The 7,393-nt window shown below is 35.8% G+C and overlaps 1 non-coding gene across 1 annotated transcript; it reads right to left on the bottom strand.

Annotated features, from left to right (window-relative positions):
* Positions 1-7,046: 7,046 nt before the first annotated feature.
* LOC114117412 (U6 spliceosomal RNA) lies at positions 7,047-7,153 on the bottom strand. The gene has a single exon (XR_003591112.2). It is a non-coding gene; the product is annotated as a U6 spliceosomal RNA (small nuclear RNA).
* Between the last annotated feature and the right edge of the window lie 240 nt (positions 7,154-7,393).

Genomic DNA, 7,393 nt, shown 5'->3' with positions numbered 1-7,393 from the left:
TAGCAAAGTGACTCAGTTATACATATATATACACACATTATTTTTCATATTCCTTTCTATTATGGTTTATCACAGGATGTTGAATATAACTCCCTGTGTTATATAGTAGGGCCTTGTTTTTTATGCATCCTATAGGTAATAGTTTGCATCTACTAATCCCAAACTCCCAATCCTTATGGAAAACTTATTTTGAAGGAAAGAAGCCTATAGAAATATTTCTGTGGAGTAATACATAGTGAAGCCTCTGTTATGCCAACACAACTGACCTTTACCATCAGAATGCTAGGTTTGAGTATTTCTACAAGTATTATTTTTTTGAAAATGTGAACTTGGAAGAGTCTGCATCTAATAACCATGCCATTGCAAAAGCAATTTCTCTTGAGAATGTAAAGCAAAAATCCTAGAGGTGAAATATTCCAGGTCAGGGCAACTGGTCAACACAGAGGACTGCTCTGGACTAGAAGAAAATGCCTTGGAGAAGACATATATTCAAGGAGGAGCTGGAGACAGAGTTGAAAACAGTCAAGCTCTGTGTTTCTGAAAATGCAGCAGGCATTTTGATTGCTTTTGGCTCTTCTGGTCCCATTTTATTAAAAATTAAGACTAAAATCCTGTTTCACATGAGCTTACAGTCAAGCAAAAATGCATTTTATCATGGCATAATAACTCTTCCTTCCTTGTTTCATAGCATTTTTGTGCTGGAAGGGGGAAAAGTATCATGCTTCACAAAACCTCAGGTTACAATTATGCATACCATAGATTTTTTTCTACATCTATGTGAGAAAAGTGTGTATTTTTATGAATTTGGGGATTAACAAATTTCTCAAGATATATTTTTCATGACATCCAATGATCTTTTTTTTTTTTTTTTGAAGAAAGGAAAGTTTAATTACTGATAAAGTAGATTTACCTAAAGTAAAAAGGAATGGTCCAATTCAGACTACCAAAACTTTCATAAGAAGTTGCATTTCTGAATGATGATGCATGGGGTCCAATGGCCACATCCGAGTGTCTTAGGAGATTCTGTTTTGCTCTAACATGGACTTTTTCTGAGCACACCAATAGCTTTATGAGTCTCTGTGGTGTATATGAAGTTGGAGCCATATCTGTATACATGAAGCAGTGCTTCTTCTGATTTGAACCTACATAAATTAATCCACAGATACCAGAGAAACATTTTTATGTGAAGTGATTTGATGGACCACCAACATCTTGAAGAGATGATCCTAGAACTAAGAACATGATGTAGTCAGGGTAGACAGCTGTGTGGAATTGTTGCTGAAATACACTCAGGCATTTTAATTAGATACATTACATAAAAAGAGCTTATTTCAGTGTTACATAAAGTTACTAATAAATATGAATTGTAGATTTTCACCAAAGCCAAATGGTCAGAGGCTGTCAGAAAAAAAAGAAAGAAGGAAAAACAAAAGAGAGAGAGAGAGATTGATCTTACTGACATGGGTCCAGTAACCTAGAACTGGATCAAAGAAATTATGTGATTACTGTCTTCAAGGTCATTTAAGAATTCATGTATATTCACTTAGATTTTTCCATTACTGGAAAATTATCTGGTATTCATTATGACATAGTGTCCTGAATATATTAAGTACATTTTTTTGCTACTAAATCATTCGGCCACTAAATCATTTGCCTAAAGATGCAAAGATAAGCACCACCCCTGTATCTCTCAAATTATCTGTTTTTTTCCCCTTAAGAAAACAAGACTGTACACCCGTGGTGGATTCATGTTGATGTATGGCAAAACCAATACAATATTGTAAAGTATTTAGCCTCCAATTAAAATAACTAAATTTAAATTAAAAAAAGAGAACGACTTTAAAATTAATAAATAAAAATGGATATCCAGACAACTAAAATGACATTCTTGGATATCTTAGCAATGCCATATTGTAATATAAGTTCCTAAACACTCTCAAATAACCTATTGATCTTGATATGAACTGTATTAGTTTTCAGTCTTCCACTAACCTAACCTGCAGACCAGACTTTTAAGAAGTACTGTTTTAGAGAATTTTTGGATGTGGGGAATAGGATGTTTTTTTGTGGAGTTCTTGTATAATTATAGGGTGAAAGCTAGAGGAAATCTCACATCTTATGCTGCTGCTGCTGCTAAGTCGCTTCAGTTGTGTCCGACTCTGTGCGACCCCATAGACGGCAGCCCACCAGGCTCCCCATCCCTGGGATTCTCCAGGCAAGAATACTGGAGTGGGTTGCCATTTCCTTCTCCAATGCATGAAAGTGAAAAGTCAAAGTGAAGTCACATCTTATAGCACATAATTATTCAGATTTTATATTAAGGAATGGATTTTTGATCACTGTGGCATAGCTAAAGAATATTTATCTGACATTTTTAGGAGTAGAATGCTATTTAGGTAACTGTTATGTGTCAAAAAAATTAAATATCCTCTTTTATAGCTTAATTTTATGAACTAATTTGTATGATAGTACATTGTGGCTAATAGCTTGGAAAAACTAAATTATAATTAAAAACAGAAGGAAAAACATCTGAGGAAGAAAGGATGATCTTGTTATCACAATCCTAGTTAGTAAGGATAATACTAGTTTCTCATTCCATCAGCATGAATAGACAGTGTCCATAACTATACCACACTAGGGTTCTCATCCTTTCTAAAATCTTGTCCTGGTTTTATATTACTTCAAATTTGCTGCATTTCTTACACAAATAATTCTCTCATTACTATATAAGTTTATGTTTTAAGCTTATCATCAACTTAAACAGCTTTAAAACATGATTGATATTCAGAATGGTATTTAGTGCACAAGATAACAAAATATTTTTTTGAGGCTCAGAAAATTAACCATTTGTTTCTTTCTATAAATTTATCATCTCAAACAATTATTGAGTCAAAGCTATTTAATCTTGCTTTCTTTTGAACTTATTCATTCCTACCCTAAATAAAATTTATTAAGGGTCTGTGCTCTTAAAAATTGGTAGATTTAGGATAACTAACTTGTATATAGGTATATATTAATTCAAAATAGTCAATATTTAAAAGTTCTATCTAAAGAAGACTATACTACTGTATTTAACTAAATGATAATTTACTTATAAAAATACGTGCATGGTCCTACATTTGGGCAAGTTCAATTTGTAGGACAACCAAATTTAAGAGAAATAGTGCAAACCTGGAGTACATATTTTCTAGATAGTAATGCGTTCTAAAAATGTGTAGACATTTGATTTTGAAATTGAATATATTTCACTAAGTTGTTATAATTCTTCTCAGTACCAATATAGTTATATAATATGTGTTAAATATACACATGTGGCTATGTGTGTATATATAATGATTATGATACTAAATAAATCTTTCATCCTTGTATATTTACCATACTTCTGGTAGAACCTGTATAAAGCTTTCGTGGAATAATTCATGTAAAAATTCTACTTTGTTCTAAAATCACTTACACTGATCATTTTATTTAAAAAAATATTGGAGTACAGCTGATTTTCAATGTTGTGTTAATTTCAGGTGTACAAAGTGAATCAGTACCCCTGATTCACTCTTCTCTAGATTCTTTTCCCATACAGACCATTATAGAGTACTGAGTAGAGTTGCTTGTGTCATACAGTAAGTTCTTATTAGTTATCTGTTTTAGATATAGTAGTATGTATGTGTCCATCCCAGTCTCCCAGTTTATCACTTCTTGCTTGCCTCCTGATAATCATGTTTGTTTTATACATCTGTAGAAATTTTCTATATTCTATTTCTGTTTTATAGGTAAGTTCATTCATACCCCCTTTTTAGATTCTACATATAAGCTCTGCATATGATATTTGTCTTTCCCTCTCTGACTTACTTCACTCATATGAGAATCTCTAGGTCCATTCATTCATGTTGCTGCAAGTAGAATCATTTCATTGCTTTTTATGGCTGAATAATGTTTCATTGTAAATATGTGCATGTGTGCATGCTTCATTTGTGTCCGACTCTTTGTGACCTTATGGACCCTAGCCCGCCAGGCTCCTCTGTCCATGGAGCTTTCCAGGGAGCAATATTGGAGTGGGTTGCCATGCCCTTCTTTAGGGGATCTTCCCAACATCTTTATCCATTCCTCTGTTGATGTTCCTCTGATATTTATGTTGCTTCCACTTCTTGGCTATTGGAAGTAGTACTGCAGTGAATTTGGGGTGTATGTATATTTCCAAATTATGGTTTTGTCTGGGTATAATGCCCAGGTGTGGGATTGCTGGATCATTTGTTAAGTATATTTTTGCTTCTTTAAGAAACCCCATACTGTTGTTTGTTGCCAACAAAGGTCCATCTAGTCAAAGCTATGGTTTTTCCAGTAGTCTTGTATGGATGTGAGAGTTGGACTATAAAGAAAGCTGAGTGCTGAAGAATTGATGCTTTTGAACTGTGGTGTTGGAGAAGACTCTTGAGAGTCCCTTGGACTGCAAAGAGGTCCAACCAGTCCATCCTAAAGGAAATCAGTCCTGAATATTCATTGGAGGGACTTGATGCTGAAGCTGAAACTCCAATACTTTGGCCACCTGATGAGAAGAGCTGACTCATTTGAAAAGACCTTGAAGCTGGGAAAGATTGAAAGCAGAAGGAGAAGGGGACGACAGGGGATGAGATGGTTGGATGGCATCACCAACTCAGTGAACATGAGTTTGAGTAAGCTCTGGGAGTTGGTGATGGACAGGGAAGCCTGGCGGGCTGCAGTCCTTGAGGTTACAAAGGGTCAGACATGACTGAGCTACTGAACTGAAGTGAACTGATGATACTGTTCTCCACAGTAGTTGTGTCAGTTTGCATTCTGACTAATAGTGTAGGAGGTTTACCTTTTCTCCACACCCTCTCCAGCATTTATTGTTTGTAGACTTTTTGATGACGGCCATTCTGACCAATGTGAGGTGATACTGCATTATGGTTTTGATTTGCATTTCTCTAGTTATTAGTGATGTTGAACAAATTTTCATGTGGTTTTGGATATCTGTATGTCTTCTTTGGGGAAATATATATTTAGATCTTCCACCCATTGTTTGATTGGGTTGTTTGTTTTTTTGATAAGGAGCTGCATGAGCTGCTTCAATATTTTGCAGATAATTCCCTTGTTGGCTGCTTCATTGGCAAATATTTTCTCCCATTCTGTGGGTTTTCTTTTTGTTTTCTTTATGATTTCCTTTGCTGTGCAAAAGTTTTTAAGTTTAATTAGGTCCTATTTATTTATTTTTGTTTTTATTTTCATTTTCTAGGAGACGGGTTGAAAAAAATCATTTTGCAATTTATGTAGGAGATTTTTCTGCCTATGTTTTCTTCTAAGGGTTTTATAGTATTTGGCCTTACACATAGGTCTTTAATCTTTTCTGAATTTATTTTTTGTGTATGGTGTTAAGAATGTTCTAATTTTATTTTTTTACATGTAGCTGTCTAATTTTCCCAGGAACATTTATTGAAGAGACTGTCTTTTCTCTATTGTCTATCCTTGACTCCACTGTTAAGGTTAGGTGACTATAGGTGCATGGATATGTTTCTGGACTTCCCATCCTGTTGCATTGATATATCTTTCTAGTTTTGTGCCAGTATCATATAGTTTTGATTACTCTAGCTTTGTAGTAATGCTCAAAATTCTCCAAGCCAGGCTTCAGAAATATGTGAACTGTGAACTTCCACATGTTCAAGCTGGTTTTAGGAAAGGCAGAGGAACCAGAGGTCAAATTGCCAACATCTGCTGGATCATGGAAAAAGCAAGAGAGTTCCAGAAAAACATCTATTTCTGCTTTATTGACAATGCCAAAACCTTTGACTGTGTGGATCATAATAAACTGTGGAAAATTTTGAAAGAGATGGGAATACCAGACCACCTGACCTGCCTCCTGAGAAACTTATATGCAGGCCAGGAAGCAACAGTTAGAACTGGACATGGAACAACTGGTTCCAAATAGGAAAAGGAGTACATCAAGGCTGTATACTGTCACCCTGCTTATTTAACTTCTATGTAGAGTACATCATGAGAAACCCTGGGCTGGAAGAAGCACAAGCTGGAATCAAGATTGCCGGGAGAAATCTCAATAACCTCAGATATGCAGATGACACCACCCTTATGGCAGAAAGTAAAGAGGAACTAAAAGCCTCTTGATGAAACTGAAAGTGGAGAGTGAAAAAGTTGGCTTAAAGCTCAATATTCAGAAAACGAAGATCATGGCACCTGGTCCCATCACTTCATGGGAAATAGATGGGGAAACAGTGTCAGACTTCATTTTTTTTTTTTTTTTGGCTCCCAAATCACTGCAGATGGTGATTGCAGCCATGAAATTAAAAGACGCTTACTCCTTCGAAGGAAAGTTATGACCAACCTAGATAGCATATTGAAAAACAGAGATATTACTTTGCCAACAAAATTCCATCTAATCATAGCTATAGTTTTTCCAGTGGTCATGTATAGATGTGAAAGTTGGACTGTGAAGAAAACTGAGTACCGAAGAATTGATGCTTTTGAACTGTGGTGTTGGAGAAGACTCTTGAGAGTCCCTTGGACTGCAAGGAAATCCAAGCAGTCTGTTTTAAAGGAGATAAGCCCTGGGTGTTCTTTGGAAGGAATGATGCTAAAGCTGAAACTCCAGTACATTGGCCACCTCATGCGAAGAGTTGACTCATTGGAAAAGACTCTGATGCTGGGATTAGGGGCAGGAGGAAAAGGGGACGACAGAGGATAAGATGGCTGGATGGCATCACTGACTCAATGGACGTGAGTTTGAGTGAACTCCGGGAGATGGTGATGGACAGGGAGGCCTGGCGTGCTGTGATTCATGGGGTCACAAAGAGTTGGATACGACTGAGCGACTGAACTGAACTGAACTGAATATAGTCTGAACCAGGGAGCCTGATTCCTCCAGCCTTTTTTCTTTCTCAAGATTGTTCTGGCTATTCTTGGTTATCTGTGTTTCTGTACCAATTGTAAAAAAGTTCTATATCTGTGAGAAATGCCATTGGTAATTTGATAGGGATTTCTTTGACTGTGTAAATTGCTTTGAATAGTATAGCCATATTCATGAAAGTATGGAACATGTCACCAATTTGCATGTTATCCTTGCACAGGGGCTATACTAATAGCCCCTGTACCATTTCAGTTTTAGTACATTTGCTGCTAAAGGGAGTACTTGATCTTCATTTTAATTGTGTACATTTTCTCCCAGCATTTAAGGCACTGAATATTGTACATACAATATTCATGTCTATTGATGCAATTAAAAGGTGAAATGAAAGAAATTCTGATGATAAATTTAAACTGTTTTCATTATTTAAATTTTCTTCCTTGCAGAGAAAACAGCATCTTTCCTTTTACAGAAAAGTTTCTTAAAGGTAGTGTTACTTCCTGGTTAATCCTGATTGCCCTGTAG

The sequence above is a fragment of the Ovis aries genome, chromosome 12 (assembly GCF_016772045.2).
Source record: "Ovis aries strain OAR_USU_Benz2616 breed Rambouillet chromosome 12, ARS-UI_Ramb_v3.0, whole genome shotgun sequence".
NCBI lineage: Eukaryota > Metazoa > Chordata > Mammalia > Artiodactyla > Bovidae > Ovis > Ovis aries.
Note: the sequence above shows the minus strand (reverse complement) of the source record. Positions and strands in the feature narration are given on the sequence as shown.